The sequence below is a fragment of the Petaurus breviceps genome, unplaced genomic scaffold (assembly GCF_028583685.1).
Source record: "Petaurus breviceps papuanus isolate PSGF00001 unplaced genomic scaffold, PetGlider_PUasm1.0 90822, whole genome shotgun sequence".
NCBI classification, from domain to species: domain Eukaryota; kingdom Metazoa; phylum Chordata; class Mammalia; order Diprotodontia; family Petauridae; genus Petaurus; species Petaurus breviceps.
In genome coordinates, this window is record NW_027187351.1 from 8,445,101 (window position 1) to 8,464,992 (window position 19,892).

The following is a 19,892-nucleotide window of genomic DNA, read 5'->3' on the forward strand; positions in this document are numbered from 1 at the left end:
GCTCAAGGTTACATGGCCCGTTATTTCTGGGTGTGGTGCTAAGTATATGAGCCCAGATTTTATCCCCAGGTCATCCTGACACTGGAGCTGGCGCTCTTACTTGCTGAGCCATTTGGCCACCCCTAATTTTTTTTTTTTTAAGCAATCAGAGTTAAGTAACTTGCTCAAGGTTACACGGGCAGTTATTTCTGGGTGTGGTGCTAAGTATCTGAGCCCAGATTTATTTTCTTCTTTTTCAACAAGGCTTGTTGGAAGGGTCAAGATGGCAGGGACTCACCTGAGCTCTCCTAAATTCTTCTCTAAACAACTGTTAAATAACACCTCAAAATGAATTGTTGTGAAACAGAATCCACAAAAGGCAGACTGAAACAATTTTCCAACACAAGACAACTTAGAAGGTCAGCAAAAAAGGTCTGTTGCACCAGGGTAACAGTGGAGTGAAGTCCAATACAGGCTGCCCCAGCACTGGCTGCACCTCAGCAAAACTTTACCAGGCATAAGAGACAGTGTCAGCAGCTGCCAGAGCTCTCAGCCCAGAGAAGGTAAAAGGTTCAAACAACAGGTCAGGAGATTACAGGAGCCCATTTGCTTACACTGGGTGCAAGACTTTGCAGCATTGCCACTATTTGGATCCTGAGTGGAAGTACTAGGTCATTATCCAAAGGAAAAAGAAGAATGATAACAAATTGGAGTCTATGACCATAGGAGAACAAGAAGCTTGGTCACAGTGCCTGTGGATGGATAGAAAAGAATGCTTGTAGTAATTCACAGACCAGAGTACAGGTCAGGGGAGGAGTGAACACACTTCTCCTTAAATCATACTACTTTGAAGAAGTGAAAACTTACAGAGCCCCAGAACTAGACTTGACAGAAGCCTGAGAAATAGGCTGGGAGATCAAATGACAATAAAAAGAACCTGTCCATAGAAAGGAATTATGGTGATAGGGAAGATCAAAATAGAAATTCAGAAGAAGACAATCTAAAAGCAACCTACATATAAAGCCTTAAAGAAAAAAATGAGAATTGATCTCAGACCAAAAAAATTCCTAGAAGGGCTAAAATAGATTTTTTAAATCAAATAAAAGAAGTAGAGAACAAGTTGGGAAAAAAAAGAAAAGCGATTTCATAGAAGCATCAAAACAATAGTTAACAGCCTGGAAAATGATGCAAAAATATATATGCTGAAGAAAATATCACTTTAAAAATAGAATAGGCTAAATTGTAAAAGAGGCACCAAACTGAATGAAGGAGAAATCTCCATATAAAGCAGAATTGTCTATGTGGGGAAAGAGATACAAAAACCTCACTGAAGAAAATACTTAACTAAAAAATTAAATTGGACAACTGGAAGCTAATGATTCCATGAGACATCAAAAAATAAGAAAACAGAATCAAAATAATGAGAAAAAATGAAGAAAATATGAATATTTTAGGAGGGACTTCCAGGAGCTAAGACTGCAGAGTAAGCAGTAAAAATGGCTATAATTCTCCTATATTCTCCTACAAACAAATACAAAATAGTACACCAAAAACCTGGAAAAGCAGAAATAGAAAAAAGACAGGTTGAAGCAATCTTTTGACCTGACATTCTTGGAAGATTGGCAAGAAAGTTCTGTCTCACTCAGGTAAAAGGAGAGCACAGTCCAGGACAGAAATCATCCTAGAAAGCCAACCCCAAGTTTCCCCTCAACAAAATGGTGGGAGATCCTGAGCCCCAATGCAGTGGAGCTGACAAATGCCAATACCTGGACCCTTTTCCCCACTTGGCTCAGCAGAGGGGGAGAACTGACAGAAGAGAGGGCAGGCCAGGGGAGGTGGTAGGCAGAAGCAAAACATTGTTGAGGAGGGAAAAGGTGAGAGGAGAGAGAAGACAAACAGTAGGAAAAATAGGATGAGGGGGAAGAGAGAGTTAGTAATCATAACTGTGAATGTGAATGGGATGAACTCTCCCCAAAAATGGATGTGGATAGAAGAGGGAATCAAAGAACAGAATCTTACAATATGTTGTTTATCAGAAACACAGTTGAAACAGAGAGACACACACAGAATAATACTAAGGAATTAGAGTAGAACCTATTATGCTTCAATTGAAGTTAAAAAAAAAAGGAAGGGTAGCAATCCTGATCTCAAACAAAGCAAAAGCAGAAATAGAACCAATTAAAAGAAATAGGGAAGGGAAGTACATCCTGCTAAAAGGTACCATAGATAATGAAGTCAATGAAGACAATGAAATCAATATTAAATATATATGTACCAAGTGGTTTAAGATCCAAATTTTTAAGGAGAAGTTAAGTGAAATACAGGAAGAAATAGCAAAATTATGCAAGTGGGGTATGTCCACTGTTCCTCCTTTTTGGAGAAGAGAAGAATTCATGACCTAATAAGAAATAGTATTATGAAATTTAAAATAAATAATTTTAATTATATAAAATTAAAAATCATTTGCAGAAACAAAATCAGTGCAACCAAGATGAGAGGGAAAACAGAAAGCTGGGAGACTGTGTTTACTGCAAATGTCTCTGAAAAAGGCATCATTTCTCAACTATATAGAGAAGTGATTCAAATTTATAGGGATACAAGCCATTTTCCAATTCATAAATGGTCAAAGGATATTAATAGGGAGTTTTCAGATGAAGAAGTGCTCCAATTCACTTATGATTAGACTAGAGAAATAAGCATTAAAATAGCTCTGAGGCACCATCTTTTACCTATCAGACTGAAAATATGAGAGGAAAGGAAAATGATAAATGTTGGAGAGGTCATGTGAAAATTGAGACACTAATGCATTGTTGATGGAGTACTGAAATGATACAACCATTCTGGAGGGCAATTTGTAACTGTGCCCAAAGGGCTATAAAAGAGCATACCCTTTGATCCAGCAATACCACTACTAGGTTTGTATCCCAAAGAGATCATAAACAAGGGAAAAGGACCCATATGTACAAAAATATTTATAACAGCACTTTTTCATGGTGGAAAAATATTGGAAATTATATGGATTCCCATCTATTAGAAAAGTGTTGAACAAGTTGTGGCATATGAATGTAATAGAATACTATCGTGCAATAAGAAATAATAATCAGGACAATTTAAAAAAAACCCAGAAGGACTTGTGCTAACTGACGTAAATTAAAATTAGTAGAACCAGGAAAACATTGTACACAAAATTGTGTAATGATCAGCCAAGAATGACTCACCTCTTCCCAGCCACACAATAATCCAAGAGAAGTATAAAGAACTTACAAAAGAAATCCACATTCAGATAAAGAAGCTATGGACTCTGAATGCATATTGAAGCATACTTTTTTCCACTTAGTTTATTCTTTTTCATATTTTTTTCCTTTTAATCTATTTCTTCTTCCACAGTTGTGACTAATATGGAAAAATGGTTTACATGATAGCACATGCATAACCAATATCAAACTGCCTCCCATTTTTGAAAGTGGGAATGGGAGGTGGGAGAGGAAGGAGTGAAGGAAAAATTTTGTAACTCAAAATCTTGTAAAAATGAATGCTAAAAATTGTCTTGATATGTAATTGAGGAAAAAAATATTAAAAGTAATGTTAGAGGGCTTGGAATATAATATTCTGGATGACAGAAAAGCTAGGATTACAAATAAGAATAACTTGTGCAGCAAAACTGAGTGTAATTCTTTTTTTTCTTTATTAATTTGCTTGTTTACTTTTAGTTTACAGGATTCAGTTCCACAAATCCCTTGAGTTTCAGATTTTGTCCTCCTCCCTCTCCTCCCCACCCCTCCCCCCATGACAGCATGCAATCAAGTATAGGATCTGCAAATACTTTCATTGTAACCAATGGAATGAACAATGGGAAAGAAGAAACAAAACCAAACAAGAAAAAGAAAGAGAGCAGGTAGCTTGCTTCAGTCTGCATTCAAACAATGTTCTTTCCAGTTCTTTCTCTAAATGTAGACATCTCCTTCCATCATGAGTCTTTTGGAGTTGTCTCATAACCTTGGTTTGCTGAGAAGAGTCCAGTCTATCAAAGTTGGTTTTCATACATAGGTTTTGCCTGTAATTGTGTACAAATTTCTCCTGGTTCTGCGCTTCTCCCTCAGAATCAGTTTGTATGTCTCTCCAGGTAAATATGAAGTCTGCCTGCTCCTAATTTCTTATAGCACTGAGTAGAATTCTTTGGGGGCAAAATGGATATTTAATGGAATAGAGGACTTTCAACTTTCTTGATGTAAAGACCAGAGCTGGGTAGAATACTTGACTTTCAAATGTAAGACTCAGGAGAACTATAAAAATGTATACAAGAGTGAGAAACATTCCTACATAAGAAGATACTTATAACTCCTAAAAACTTTCTCATTCTTAGGTCAGTTAGAAGGAGTATACATAAGACAGAGGACAATAATGTGAGATGAGTATGATGAAACAATATGGGAAAAAAAAAGGTAAAATAAAAGGGGAGGAAGTTGGAGAAGGGGAATGGGAGAAGAAGACTTGGGGCAAATTATCTCACACAAAAAGGCACAAAAGAGCTTTTACAAGAGAGGGGAAGTTTGAGGAGGTGGGGGAAGCACTTGAACCATACTTTCATCAAAATTGTCTCGAAGAGGCAATAGCACACACAATTGGGTGTAGAAATCTATTTAACTGTACGTGAAATTAGAATGGTATGAGGATAAAAAGAAGGGGTGAAGCTGATAAAAATAAGGAGGTTAAACTGGAGGAGGCAGTGGTCAGAAGCAAAATGTTTGAAGATGAACAGGGTAAAAGGAGAGAGAGTAAGATAAAAAGGGGAGAAATGGGATGGAGGTAATTACAATATAATTATTTTGGGAAAAACTAGTGTTTCTCTGATAAAGCCTTAATTTCTCTAATACATAAAAAACTGAGTCAAAGCTATAAACATTTTTTAAAAATTGCCCAGTTGATAAGTGGTCAAACAACATGAACAGGCAGATTTAAAATGAAGTAATTGCAGCAATCTATAGTCATATTTTTAAAATGTTCTAAATCACTATTGATAAGAAAAATGCAAATTAAAACAATTTTGAGACCCCATACCTACCAGATGGGCTAATACAACAGAAAAAAGAATATGACAAGCAATGGAGGAGATGTGGGAAATTTCAGACACTAATGAACTATTTATGGATTCAACAATTGTGTATAACAATTTGGAACTATGCCAAAAGGGGTATAAAATTGCACACTCTTTCACCCACAATAATATTACTAAGTCTGTATCCCAAAAAGGTAAAAAACAAAAAGGAAAAAGACCTCTAAGTACAAAAATATTTATAGCATATCTTTAAATGATGGCAAAGAATTGGAAATTGAAAGAATGTCCTTCAATTGGGGAATGACTGAACAAGTTGTCGTTGTTATATGATTGTGATAAAACAGTACTGTAGTATAAAAAAATGATGAACAGGATACTCTCAGAGAAACTTGAATAGACTTACATGAATTGATACAAGGTAAAGTGAACAGATCCAGGAGACTACTGTTGACAATAAGAAAAATATTTTATGATGACCAACTATGAATGACTTAGCTTTTCTCTGCAATACAAAAATTCAAGAAAGTATTGAAGGACTGCTGATGAAAAATATTATCCATCTCCAGAGAAAGAATTGAGGGAGTCTGAATGTAGATCAAAGTATACCTTTTCTTTTCCTTTTTTTTGTTTATTTTGGTCTGTTTTCTTCACAACATGGGTAATGTGGAAAAAAAATGTTTTGCATGACTATATATATATATCCTATATCACATTGCTTGTCTTCTGAATGAGGAGGGAGAAGAGAGAAGGAGGGAGAGAATTGGGAACTCAATTTAAAATGGAAAGTAAAATATTAAATATAAAAAATTTTTTCATGAAACAAGGAATCCATTTTTCGACACTTCTATTTCATATAGTACAAGAAATACTGGCTATAGCAATAAAATAAGAAAAAAAATTGGGAGAATCAGCATTGTTAAAGAAGAAGAAAAATATTCATACTTTGCAAATGATATCATGGTATACTTAAAGGACCCTAAAAATGAAACAATAAAATTGATAGAAATAATACAAAATTTTAACAATCTTGTCAGATATTAAAATGTACTTAAAGCATAAACATTTTTATTAAAACAATAAAACATGGCAGCAAGAGATAAAGAAATTCTACTTAAAATACTTCCAAATATATAAAATATTTGGACTTTACCCACCAACACACATATACATTAATTTTTTTTTCAAGGAAAGGCTCATGTATGCCTTGTTCTTTTTTTAAAATAGAAATGACTATTGAATTTTGTCAATTTTTCCCTAAATCTCAGTATAATCAAGTGGTTTTATTGATTTTTTAACAAATATGATAAAATATATTTACAGCTTTCTTAATAGTAAAACAACTCTGTATTACTGATATAAATCCAATCTAGTCATCCTGAGTAATCTTGGTGACATTGTGCTAGCCTTTTTTCTAACATTTTATTTGAAATTTTTACATGTATGCTCAATAGTGATATCGATCAATGGGTTTTTTTTCTGTTTAAACTCTCCCTGTTTTAGGTAGCAATATTATACAGGTGTCAGAGAAGAAATTTGGTAGTATTCCTTCTTTTGCTATTTTTTCAAAGAGTTTATATAATATTATATTGAAATAGTATTTGAATATATGACAGAATCCACTTGTGAACCCAATATTTAAATTATTTATTTCCTGCTCTATTAATTCATGTATTTATATATTTATAAATATTCATTTAGATTATGAGTTTTATTGACTTTTACCTGGGCAAAATATTTTCTAGTAATATTCTTTGTTTTATTTTTATTTTTTATGATGTCTCCTTTTTTCTCTTTTTTTCACTTTTGATATTGATAATTTTGTCTTCTTTTTTCTTCTTTTTAATCAAATTAGCAAATGGTTTATTGATTTTATTGGATTTTTAAAATGATACTCTTAATTTTTTATTATTTCAATGAGTATTTTCTACTATTTTTAATTTTGTGGATCTCATTTTTTTTCAAGATTTATATTTTAATATTTTGCTGGGTTTAAAAAATTTGTTGCTTTCTTGAAGTCTAAGTTAATTTCCAAATCATCAAAATGTTACTTCCTCTTTTTGTTAATAAAAACATTTAGAGATATTAAATTCCTTTAATGACTTTTTTGGCAGTATTCTCAAAATTTTCTTATGGTGCCCTTTTATTATCCTCATCAATGAAATGTCTACTATTTCTGTCATTTATACTTTGACTCACAAATTTTTAAGGATTAAGTAATTTAGTTTCTAGTTGACTTTTAGCATTTTTAGTGGTCTTTTATTTAATATGAATTTTTGTTGCATAGTGGTCTGTAAAGAACTGTATGTCTCCTTTTGTTATTTTTATGTCCTTAATATATGAATACTTTTTTAAAAGTTTTTATGGAAAGCAGAGAAATATGTATGATCTTTTAACTTCCATTCAATAATCACCAAAGGTCAATATAATCTGTTTATTTTAGGATTCTATTAATTTCCTTTATTTTTTCTTTTTTATTTTGGTTTAATTTATCCAGGGCTAATAGTGGCAAACTGGTATCTCCCACTATGTAGTTTTGCTGACTATTTCTCCTTGTATCTCACTTCATTTTTTTCCTTAATTATTTAGATGCTCTATTATTTACTGTAAAAAAAGAGATATTCATATGAAATAATTTATCAGTTATGTTTCAGCAACATGTAGTTTCTCTCTTCATCACTTTCCAATAAATCTATTTTTGCTGTTTCATTGTTTGAAATTGCAATAATACTCCTTTCTTTGGGTGTTCAGGTGAAACAAAGTAGATTTTGCTCTGATTTTTTTTATTATACTACTGTTTAAGTTCTTCATGTTTCAGGTAAATGTCTTATGATCAATATATGTTTGGATTTTGCTTTCTACTCCATTCCTTTAAAATTTCCTATTTTATTTTTTAGTTTGTCATATTCCTAGTTATATTTCTATCTATCTTGATCTCTTAAACTATCTTCTCTATACAACTTGCTCCCTGTTTGTTTCAAGTTATTACCCATTGTACCCCACTGTGATAGTAATGGCATTTAAAGATTCCCCTGTATTGGCTTGGTTTTCAAATTGATTGTGTTAAAACCCAGAGCTTGTTAATCCCACCCGTGGGATGGACTTCTTGATGTGAAAAAAAAGTCCTGAACTGGGAGGAGCTGGTGACGTAGATTTGGAGAGACAAGAGAGAGGCAGAAGAACTTTTTGGAAGCAGCACCTCATGGAGGCAGAGAGAGAGACTGAGAAGGATTGCTGGGGGACACTTTGAATCGCCCTGGACTTTTGAGACCTGCCCCCTGAGCTGCCAAGGACTGAGGAGACATGGCTGTTTTGCTGGTACTTTGTCTGTCTGTTTTGATGTTGTTTTGCCAGATTTGTCCACTGGTGAAAGACAGTCCTGTTGTTGAAGAAGTCCTGGAACCTGGCTTTTGGTTAAGAAGCCCTGAGACTGTCCTGCAGACAGAATGAATACTGTCCTGCAACAACAGCACTGTCCTTCACCAAAGGACAGTATTCACTCCCTTGTCACCCACCCTTGCTGAGAAGATAAGCGATTCAATATAGGTTGTACATGTGTAGCTATACAAAATATTCCCATAGTGGATATATTGTAAAAGATTGACTATATTTCCCTCCCTCCTATCCCACATCCCACTTGTTCTATTCTCTACTTTGATCTTGTCCCTTTTCAAAACTGGTTGATTCCAAATTCCCTCCCCCCCCCCCAGCCTGCCCTCCCTTACATCTTTCCTCCTCTTATTCTCTTCCCCCCTACTCTCCTGTAGGGTGAGATACCCTATTTATTTTGTATGTCATTCCCTTCCTAAGCCAAATTCAATGAGAATAAGGTTGATCCATTCCCTTTTGCCTTCCTGTTCTTCCCCTCCATTGGGACAATTTTCCCTTGCCTCTTCTATATGAGATAGTTTGCCTCATTCTGTCTCTCCCCATCTCCTCTCATTGTATTCCTCTCTCACTCTTAATTTCACTTTTTAAGTATAATCCCTTCTTATGAAATTGGTCCTGTGCCCTCTATGTATGCCTGTACACACACACACACACACACACACACACACACATACACACACACACACACACACACATTCACACATGTATTCATATACCCATATACCCTCCTATATAGACACACACACACATACACACACATACACAAATATTTCTATTCCCTTCAAGTATTCTCATACTGAGAAAAGTTTCATAAGTTACAATTATTGTTTTTCCATGTATGTATGTAAATAGTTCAACTTTGATAAGTTCCTTATGATTTATTTTCCCTGTTTACCTTCTCATGCTTCTCTTGCTTCTTGTATCTGAATATCAAATTTTCTATTCAACTCTGTTTTCTTTTTCATCAAGAATGCTTGAAAGTCCTCTATTCCACTGAATGACCATATTTTCCCCTGAAACATGATACTCAGTTTTGCTGTGTAGGTGACTCTTGGTTTTAATCCCAGCTTCTTTGATCTCCAGAATATCATATTACAAGCCCTTTCATCCCTCAGTGTAGAAACTGTCAGATCCTGTGTTATCCTGATTGTGTTTCCACAATATTGAAATTGTTTCTTCCTGGCTACTTGTAATATCTCCTCCTTGATCTGGGAATTCCAGAAACTGGCTATAATATTCCTAGGAGTTTTCTTTTTGGGATCTTTTTCAGGAGGTGATCAGTGGATTCTTTCAACCCTCTATTTTGCCCTCTGATTCTAAAACATCTGGATGATTTTCCTTCAGAATTTCTTGAAGGATGATTTCTAGCTTCTATCTTTGATCATGGCTTTCAGGTAGTCCAATAATTTTAAATCATCTCTCCTTGTTCTACTTTCCAAGTCAGTGGTTTTCCCAATGAGATATTTCACATTGCTTTCTATTTTTTCATTTGTTTCAATCTGTTTAATGGTATCTTGATTTCTCATAAAATCACTAGCTTCCATTTGCTCCAATCTAATTCTGAAGGAATGATTCTCTTCAGTGAGCTTTTAAGATTCTTTTTCCATCTGAAAAATTCAGCTTTTTAAGGCATTCTTTTCATTGGCTTTTTGAGCCTCTTTTGTTATTTGAGTTAATTTATTTTTTTAATGTGTTATTTTTTTTCCTGTCAGGTTGTTCACTCTCATTTCATAATTTTCTTGCATCATTCTCATTTCTCTTCCCAATTTTTCCTCCATTTCCCTTATTTGACTTTCAAAATCCTTCTTAAGGTCCTCTACAGCCTGTAACCAACTTGTATTTTTCTTGGAAGCTTTTGGTGCAGGAGTTCTGAATTCATTGTCTTCCTCCTGTTCCATGCTTTAATCCTTTTTGTCCACAAAATAGGAGTGTAAAGTTGGGTTGCTCTGTTTGCTTTGCTTCTTTTGCCTACTCATGTTGCCACTCAATTACTTGACTTTTGGCTTTTTTGCCACAGTAGGATTCTGACACCAGACAGGGGAGCTTCATCCCAAATGCTGGGGTTTTCTCAGCTGCTGAAGGTATTAGTTAGGTGCCCTCTCTGATGTCTCCACATCTTCTGGCAAGCTGGTCACACACCCCAGGAGCTCACCCTATTCCACAATCCAGCTCCAAGCATGTTAAATCAAGAGCAATTTCCCCTCAGACTGGTTGCTTGGTCCCCTTACAATCTGCAGACCAGGAGCTGAAGTAGCCACATGGCTACAGCTGCATGGCTGGGGCACCTCAGCTTCCTCTTGCCCCAGGGGCAAAGGCTGACAGCACTCACAAACTACTGCATCCCAAAGTCCACACTCAGTGACCTCTCACTTTGTCCTTAGTGTCTATGGGTTGATAATTCTGGAAACCACCCCAGCTGCTGGTGACATAAAGTCCCTCCAGGTGGTGGCTGGTCAGGCCCATCTTGGGGCTTCGACTCCTCAGTGACTTCTTGCCCTGGGGGCAGAGGCCAACCACACTCCCAACTACTAGATCCCAAAGTCCACACTGCCCTGACCTCTCACTGTGTCCTTAGCATCTATGTGTTGATAATTCTGGAAACAACCACAGCTGCTGGTGACCTGAAGTCCCTCCAGCTGGCAGCTGGTCAGGCCTGCCCTAAGGCTAAAAGCTCTGGCTCAAGTGGGGCTGGGTTCAGCTCCCAGAGTGCTGCACTGGCTCCTTACTGTCTGTTTGATGGGCTGTCCTCAGCAGGAGTTTAGCTGCTCTGTGTTATTTTGTGGGTTCTGTAGCTCCAAACTTTCTTCAGAGTCACCATGAATTACATGAATTGGAGGAGATGGGAGCTGGAGCCCTGTGAAAATCCTGTTTCTACTCCACCATCTTGACTCTGCCCCCTCAAGTTTTTTTTTTTTTTTAACTACTGAAAATGTCCTCACCCAACCTTCCACTTTTATCCCTTAGGAAGTACAGATAATATTTACTATTTATCTATGGAATGATTTGTTTGATAATTCAATTACTTAGTGATGCATTAGACCTGAAATCTACTTGTTCCTTCTAACTCATCATCTTGGCCCTTCTTTTCTATATTCATTCATGTTCTTTTTTTGCCTTTTGGAGGGCAAGTGGGGTTAAGTAACTTGCCCAAGGTTACACGGCTAGTTTTTTTTTTGTGTGTGTGGGTGTTAAATGTCTGAGGCTGGAACCAAACTCAGGTCCTCCTGACTCCAGAACTGGTGCTTTGCTTACTGCAGCACTTAGCCGCCCCATATTCATTCATGTTCTATCAGATAATTAACAAGTGTGAGAAGTAAATGGCATTGTTCCCACTTAATAATCTAGTAAGTTTGTCTCCTGACATTTATAATTTGAAAATTCTAAAGAGCCACCGATAGATTACATTATCTTAATTTTGTGCCAAAACATTAATTTAATGATTAGTCTACATTACTTTGTTGATTTTTGTCATTGAAGAAGATACAAAAGGAAGAGAACTCAGGAGTGAACAATCTCTTTTAGAAGACATACGTGGAACAGACACATTTCTTCATGTGGCATTGGATTTTTGTCCATAGCCTAAAGGATACTTAAGGCTCTTGGTCTAAATATCAAATCAAATGACAAGAAAATGCAAGAAGAAATTATCAAAATGATCAATTTTATTACTGTCCTTATTCAGTTCTTTTCTACAATCATAATTATGGAGATGGTTAGAGGATGAACATATAGAGAAATAGTTTAAAATTTTTAATCATAATTTAATGATACCTGAAGTATATGGTGTTTTTAAGTCACTTAGATTTATGAACATAGATGAACGATACATTAATATATAAATGAGTACACAGTAAAATATGGAAAAATTTTCTAAACAAAGTACAGGTGGAGTTTCTGCAGCTCATTTGAACTTGTACTACTGATAGAATTGAAAATGACAAAAACTCCTTCAGTATAAATGCTAACTAAGTATCAGGTATGCAAGCCACATTTAGAGTTCCAACAAGCTGAAAAGCAGCCAACACTATAACCTTCTTTACTGCCTATAAACACCAGGTCCACATTGGATTGAGATTGCTGACATTTTTATTTAGGGACTGAGCTTTCTGGTACATCCAAATTTAAGTCAAAACTAGGAGATGGAATAAATATAGCATCAGGTTTTTCTTCTGATGCCCATTCATTTGAAAATTTCTAAGACATACTGCTCGCCTTCGGATAGTGCGATGAATTTTGTATAAAATCCCTCATCTTATTGAAACAAATACAAGAAAGAGCATATGACAACTTTGAACACATTATATTTTTGCACAAAACCAGCAATCTTAGTCTCATGATTAAGTAAATAAAAACATGACCTCAAGCATTTTGGACCTAGTCTGGTACTGAGTGTAGTTCATATGAGGGAAGAATGAATTTTCATTATTTTTAAGGACAGGAAGACTGAAAAATGGGCACTGCCATAGAAAACTCCTTTCAAATTCTCTGCTTGCTTTCTGGCAGGATGGCTGAGTGAGAAGTTGTGTCTAAGCCAAAGTCCTTTTCATCACCTTAAAATTGCAAGAATTGTGCCAAAAGAAAAAGTAAAAGAACAATAACAGCAAAAGAGGGCAAAGGATAGAAATCTTCACAAGGAAATCACCACATAAAACCAGCTAAGTCTAAAGCAATGAGTAAGCAAAATAGAACTCCTAATGCTAAGAAAAATAATTCTGCAGTTACTACAAAGAATTTAAGGAAAGAAAATAAATCTTCTATATGACTGCTTCCCTTTATATGAAAGGGCTAATAAAATAAAGGAGAGAAGTAGAAGTGAAACTGAAAAAAATTAACCAAGTATTAGACACACTAAAATATATTTAGAATACAGAAATCAAACATTCAGTAATTAAATAATAAATATCAGAATGAAGACAAAAGACAGAATAAGGTATGAGAGTAGAACTAGATGACAATCAATCAATATTTATTAAACACCTACTTTGTGACAGGCACTGTGCTAAGCTTTGGGGACACAAAGCCTTCAAGGAGCTTATAATCTAATGGGGAAGATAATATTCAAATGAATATAAACAAAGAAATTATGAACAGGATAAATAGGAAGTAATTAGGGGAGAGACAGCACTGGAATTAAAAGTGGTTGGGTTTTCTGAGAAGATGAAATTTTAGTTGGGACTTAAAGAAGCCAGAGTGCTTCATAGTCTGAGTGGATGAGAGAGAGTATTTCAGAAATGGGGAACAGCCAGAGAGAATGCCTAGACCTAAGAGATAGAGTGTCTTCTCTGAGGAACGGCCAGGAGGCCAGTGTCACCAAATAAAGAGTACATTAAAGAGTAAAGGTTTAATACTAGAAAGGAAGGAGGGGTTTAAGTTAGTTATGCATTGCTTTGAATGCCAGAGAATTTTGTACTTGTACCTGGAGGCAATAGGAAGTCAAAGGAGTTTATCAAGTAGGGGTGTGTGAAATGATCAGACCAATTTTTTAAATAAATTCATTCTAACATTAACATAATAAAAATAAAATAATACCATTTTAACATTTTACTTGATTTCCTAATTCTTTTTTTCCTCCACGCTTCAAGAAGTCAAGCAATATATAAATAATGTGAAGTCATGCAAAACATGTTTTCACACTAACAATATTTTTTAAGTCAAAAAAAGGTGAAAAAGTATGCTTCAGTTTTCACTCAGAGTTCATCAATTTGCTTCATAGATAACAGATAGCATTTTTCTTTGAGTCCTTTGGATTTGGTTTAGATCATTGTATTGATGAGAATGCCTACATCTTTCACAGTTGATCATCCTTATAAAATTGTGTTACTTTATACATTGTTTTCCTTGGTCTGCTCACTTCATTTTGAATCAGTTCACAAATATCTTCCTAGGTTTTTCTGAAACAATCCTCCTTATCATTCCTTAAACCACAGTAGTATTCTATCATAATCATATACCACAAATTGTGCAACCATTTCCAGATTAATGGGTATTCCTTCAATGTACAATTCTTTGTCACTGCAAAAAGAACTACTATTTTTTTTTGTACAAATAAGCATTTTCCCTTTTTCTTTTATCTCTTTGGGATACAGACTTAATAGTGATATTGCTGAATCAAAGGGTATGCACAGTTTTGTAGCCCTTTGGTTGTATTTTTAATCTGTTATACAGAATGCTTAGAGCAGTTCACATCTCCACCAACCATGCATTATGTATTATTTTTTCCCATATGCCCTCTAGGACTTGCCACTTGTTTTTTCTGTCATGTTAGCCAATCTGAGAGTTGTGAGGCTCAGGTGATACCTCAGAGGTACTTTAATTCAAGATTTTCTAGTCAATATTGATTTAGTACATTTTTAATGTTACTATTGATAGTTTAATTTTTTTTCTCAAAACTGCCCTGTTCATATCATTTGATGACTTATAAATTAGGAATTTTTCTTTTTCATAAATTTAACTCATTTCCTTATGTACTTAAGAAATGAGACCTTTATCACAGAAACTTGCTATTGTTTGCAGTTTCCTGCTTTACTTCTAACTTTGGCTGCATTGGTTTTGTTTTTGCCAATACTTTTTTTCACATTCTTAATATTTTATTTTCCTTATTTACACATGGAAATAATTTTAAAATTTATTTTTTAAAAGACTGAGTTCCAAATTGTCTCCCTCCCTCCATCCCTTCCCACCTCATCGAAAAGGCTAGCAATTTGATATAGTCTTTACATATGCAGCCTTGCAAAACATATTTTCATATTAATCATAATGGAAAAAAAAGACTCAAAAATACTAGAAAAAGAAAGTTTAAAAAAAAGATATGCTTTGATCTGAATTTGAACTCCATTAGTTCTTTCTCTAGACATGAATAGCATTTTTCATTATAAGTGCTTTGGAATTATCTTGGATCAGTGTGTTAAGAAGAATAGCTAAGTCATTCACATATGATCATCAAACAATATTGCTGTTACTATGTACACTGTTCTGGTTCTGCTCACTTCACTTTTTTTTTTTTTTGGCCTTTTTGGAAATTTGTATCAGTTCATGTAAGTCTTTCCATATTTTATTGAATACATCCTGCTTATTACTTCTAATGCCAATAGTTTTTGTTTTCATGTAATCAAAATGATCAATGTCAATTCCTGTTATCCTCTCTTTTATTTAATTATATACTCTTCTCTTAAATTTGAGAGGTACAGTTTTCCATGCTTCCCTAATTTGCTCAGCATGTCTCTCGTTACTTCTAAATCAGGTACCCATTTGGAGCTCATGACAGTGTATAATGTGAGATGTTGGTCAGTGCTTAGTTTTCGACAAAGTCCTTGCCAGCTGACACAGCAACTTTTGTAACTAATGAGGTCTTGTCCCCAAAACATGGATCTCTGGGTTTATCAAATACTAAATTACTATGGTCAATTATTACTGTATATTGTGTAACTATTCCATTCCACTGATCCACCACTGTATTTATTACCAAGTACCAGATTGTTTTGATGATTACCACTATGTAATATAGTTTGAAATCTGGTACCAGACCACCTTCCTTCTCAATTTTTTTCAAAAATTTCATTAATATTCTTGGCCTCTTATTATTCCAGGTGAATTATATTTTTCCCTACTTTCATAAAATAATTATATGATAGTTTAATTGTTATGACACTGAATAAACACATTTATTTAGGTAGAATTGTCATTTTGGACAAATTTGAACAATTCTGAATTGTCCTAAACATGAGCAATGACTACTTCTTCATCTATTTAGAGGTATCTTTATTTGTATAAAACATGATTTGGAATTATATTCATATAATTCTTGGGTTTGTCTTGGCAGATAAACTCTCAAATATTTCATATTATCTATAGTTATTTGAAATTGAATTTATTTTTGTACCTTTCTGCTGGGTTTTGTTGGCAATACAAAAAAAATGTTTATGATTTATTTGGGTTGTTTTTTCTTTTTGTATCAGCAAGCACCAGAGCATCCCTAGGGTGGCTGCCAATACAAGTTCTTAGATCTGCTTTGTTAAAGGAAAGCAACTCAAAATAGGTTAACAAGCTTACTTTAATCAGTCAAACATGTATAGTTTACCTAGTTCAGGGGAAAAAGGTCAGCACCCTGAACTTTAGAGTATACAGACAGAATTATCAAGACAGAGAAACAGATCAAGTAGACAGGTTTCCAAACTGTCCAACCATTACATCCATACCAAATCAACATCTGGGTTTTTCAAAGCCGGGAGGCTCTCAACAATGCCTTCCCATAGTCTCATCTGATCAAATCACAGAACACTTCTCATAGTGAACCCCAAAGCAAAGCCTCACATCAGGGATTATATATCCTTCTCCTGGGTCAGTGAATGCAATCACCCTCTTGACCCACTGTCCAATCACACAGCATCAAGATGTGGTTATTCCTGAAAACCAAGCCTCCTGCTACAGGCTCCATGTGACCACATTCAGCCTATTAGGAAGCAGAGTATATTTTCAAATCAAGGAAGGTTATCAGAGTCTCTTAAGCCTATCAAAGGGCCTAAGGGCAGGGAATATCTTTAAACTTGCATTTCCATTACAATTTTGCAACCTACAACTTTACTGAAGTTGTTTCAAGAAATTTTTAGTTGATTCTTTAGGATTCTCTAAATATACCATCATGTAATTTGCAAAGAGTTAAAGTTTTGTTTCCTTACTGCCATTTATTTTTTAGATCTTTTTTTCTTGTATCATTGCTATAGCAAACATTTCTAGTACAATATTGAAAAGTACTAGTGATAAAGGACACCTTTGTTTCACCCCTGATCTTATGAGGAAGACTTCTAGTTTATCCCCATTATAGGTAATGCCTGCTCTAGGTTTTTAACATAACCTTTATCATTTTAAGAAATGTTGCCTTTATTACTATAATTTTTTTTTTTTGCCTTTAAGAGGGCAATTGGGTTTAAGTGACTTGCCCAAGGTCATATGGCTAGTATTTTGTGTTGAGTACCTGAGGTCGAATTTGAACTCAGGTCCTCTTGACTCCAAGGCCTCTATTGACTCTATTCACTGCACCACCTAGCCACCGATATTTTCTTTTTTTTTTTTTTAATAGGAATGGGTGTTACATTTTGTCAAGAGCATTTTCTGCCTCTATTGAGATAATCATGAGTTTGTTGGTTTTGTTTTTAATGTTGTCAATTGTGCTGTTAGTTTTCTGAATATTGAACTAACCTTCCATTCCCAATATAAATCTTACCTGGTCATACTGTATGAATCTTTTGATATATTGCTGTAATCTCCTTGCTAGTATTTTATTTAAATTGGTCAACACTTTTCTTTCTGTTTTTGCTCTCTTTTGATTATATATTAAGGTGCTTTTATCATAGAGAGAATTTTGTAGAACTGTTTCTTTGCCTATTTTAGAAAAGAGTTTATATAGTATTGGAATTAATTATTCTTTAAATATTTACTAGAATACTCTTGTAAATCCTAGTATAGTTTTCTTCTGTATTTATTTCCTTCTGTAATGGGAATGTAAATTTTAAAGATCTTCCCTGCCCCTAGGCTAAAGTGCACCTGGAGCCTGGGGTGAGAGGCTTGTTTTTCAGTAGATACTTCTTGATTAGCCAGTGAGTCAATAAGGTTGTTACTTTCTCTGAGCCAGGAGAAGGCTATATAAGCCCTGATGTGTAGCTTTGTTTTGGGGCTCACTTTGAGAAGTGTTCTGCGATTTGATGAAACTCTGGGCTAGCCGTTGTCCAGAGGCCCCCGGCTTTGAAACCCAGATGTTGTTTGGTATGGATATAATGGTTGGACAGTTTGGAAATCTGTCTACTTGATCTGTTTCTGTCTTGATAATTCTGTCTGTATACTCTGAAGTTCAGAGTGCTGACCTTTTCCCCCTGAACTAGGTAAGCGATACATATTTGACTGATTAAAGAAAGCTTGTTAACCCATTTGAGTTGCTTTCCTTTATCAAAGCAGATCCAAGAACCTGTATGGGCAGCCACCTTGAGGACTCTTGGGGTGCTTGCTGCTACACCTTCTATAGTTCATTAAACATTCCCTTTAAGAATTTGAATGCTATACTATGTGGTACTCATATGTTTAGTATTGGTGACTTCATGGGGGTTACAACTGATCAGTCTACAATAAAAGAGACTGAGGCAAAGCTATGAGTCAATGGAACTTTAGTAAAGGGTCCATGGTCCCCTCTAATGAAGTGGATCTCAGATCTTCTTCAGGAGCTAAAATGCCTCCTTCTTCCAGGAGTTAATTTTTATAGGGTTTGGTAACCAAATATGTAAAAGAGGCATGGTAAAATGATGAATATCCTTGATTAATAGACTCTTCTCTGGAGGCCCAAAAATGACATATCAGCAATGTGGTTATAGGTTGGGCAAAGCATGGGGAGTCTCGAAGGACTAAGTGGTCATAAAATGGTTACTTGTTCATGTTGGATGTGAGAAAGCGGACTATAAGCACAAAAATAAGTTGGAGGACTTTCCATATACTTGAGTCACCTCTGTTACACTGGTCTTGGTCACCATGATAAAGAAAAACAAGAGTGGATGGCCTCTAGTTAGCTTCCTGTTATTAAGCAAGTAAACTTACAGTCTATAGCTTACAGCTCTGGGTCCCGATATACAGAACTTATAATCATTACCCCTACAGAATCATATCAAATTGATAAGTACTGATTGGGAAAGTGTAGGGACCCAAATGAATCATTTCTCACAACTTCATTGTCTATGGTACCTTTTAGGAAGACATAGTTTCCTTGATTATATCTTTGAATTGGTTCTATTTTTGTTTTTTGCTATGTCTGAAATAATGATGGCTACTTTTTTTTTCTTTGCTTCAGCTGAAGCATAATAAATTCTGTTCCAGCCCATTTGATGTGCATTTCTCTTTTCTTGTATATATCTTGTAAACATCATATTGTTGGTTTCTAATCTGGTTTCTAGTTGTCCAATTTCCAGGTTATTTTTTTTTTTGTTTTGTTTGTTTGTTTGTTTGTTTGCTTTTTGGAGGGCAATTGGGGTTAAGTAACTTGCCCAAGGTTACAAGGCTAGTTTTTTTGTGTGGGTGTTAAGTGTCTGAGGCCAGAACCGAACTCGGGTCCTACCAACTCTGGGGCCAGAGCTTTACTCACTGCGCCACCTAGCCCTAGTTGTCTAATTTCTAATCCATTTTATTATCTGCTTACTTTTTACAGATGAGTACATCCTATTAACAATCACTGTTATGATTACTAACTTTGCATTTCCTTCTATCTTATTTTCTTCTGTTTATCCTCTCACCCTCTCTTTTGACCTTATCCCTTCTCCAAAGTCTGTTTTGCTTCTAATAACTGCTTCACTTAATTTGCCCTCCTTCTTACCACTGCCAAAAGTTTTGTTTTATCCCTTTCCTTCAGATTTCCCTACTGGGTAAGATAGCTTTCTATACCGAACTTAGTGTGTGTGTGTGTGTGTGTGTGTGTGTGTGTGTGTGTGTGTGTGTG